The 819-nt window shown below is 38.0% G+C and overlaps 1 long non-coding RNA gene across 1 annotated transcript; it reads left to right on the top strand.

Moving 5' to 3' along the window:
• The first annotated feature begins 6 nt into the window (after positions 1–6).
• Positions 7–819, top strand: LOC113745266 (uncharacterized). The gene is made up of 3 exons (XR_003462069.1): positions 7–268; positions 393–590; positions 774–819. It is a non-coding gene; the product is annotated as an uncharacterized LOC113745266 (long non-coding RNA).

Below are 819 nucleotides of genomic sequence, written 5' to 3'. Positions count from 1 at the left end.
TGCACATACAGATACCCACCGAGAGAAAATAACCGCGATACTACAGTTGAGGAAACATTCTGGTTTACTAAATTAAAAGGAAATGTACCTGTCGATCTGAGAACAGAGTATTCAGGTCGCATGCGATATAGTTGTCAAGAGAAAAGTTGCACTCTGAGAATCACAGACCTGAGAGAGAGCGACTCAGCTGTTTACAAGTTCAGATTCACAACAAATCAACCAGATAGAACTTATACTAGTTCACCTGGTGTTACTTTGTCTGTCACAGGTAACTTTTAGATTCACGTTAATTATTTCCAAATGTTCAACATCTAAAGAACAACAATATCAATGTGTTGTGTGTGTACAGTTTTGTCTAAAATAACATTCCTGTTCCTTCTTCACAAATCCAGATCTGCAGGTGAAAAAATCTGGAGATTGGCTGGACTGTTTCAGCAGATGTCATCTGCCAGGTCATCCTTCTTACATCTGGTACAGAAATGGAGAGGAAATTCAGGGAAAAACATCGCCATATTTATGGAACTCTCATTATTCTAACAGTTATTCCTGTGCTGTAAAAGGACATGAGGATTTGCCCTCTTCTCCAGTGTGTAAGTTTACTTCAGTCCTCAACTAACTTGATGCCATTTTGAACTTTATAGCTGTGTTCTGTGCCATGACTTCATGTACCCTTTACATGGGGTACCTTTGTTACAGTAATACAACCAGTTGTAAATTAATGTACTAAAGATGATAGTTACAATAATAATGATCCAAAATATTTTATCTTTCAGGTGTCAATGGTCAAAACTGCCACAGAGTGACGTACACTGACAGAAG

The sequence above is a fragment of the Larimichthys crocea genome, unplaced genomic scaffold (genome assembly GCF_000972845.2).
Source record: "Larimichthys crocea isolate SSNF unplaced genomic scaffold, L_crocea_2.0 scaffold57856, whole genome shotgun sequence".
Taxonomy (NCBI): domain Eukaryota; kingdom Metazoa; phylum Chordata; class Actinopteri; family Sciaenidae; genus Larimichthys; species Larimichthys crocea.
This window is presented reverse-complemented; position numbering and strand designations above follow the sequence as displayed.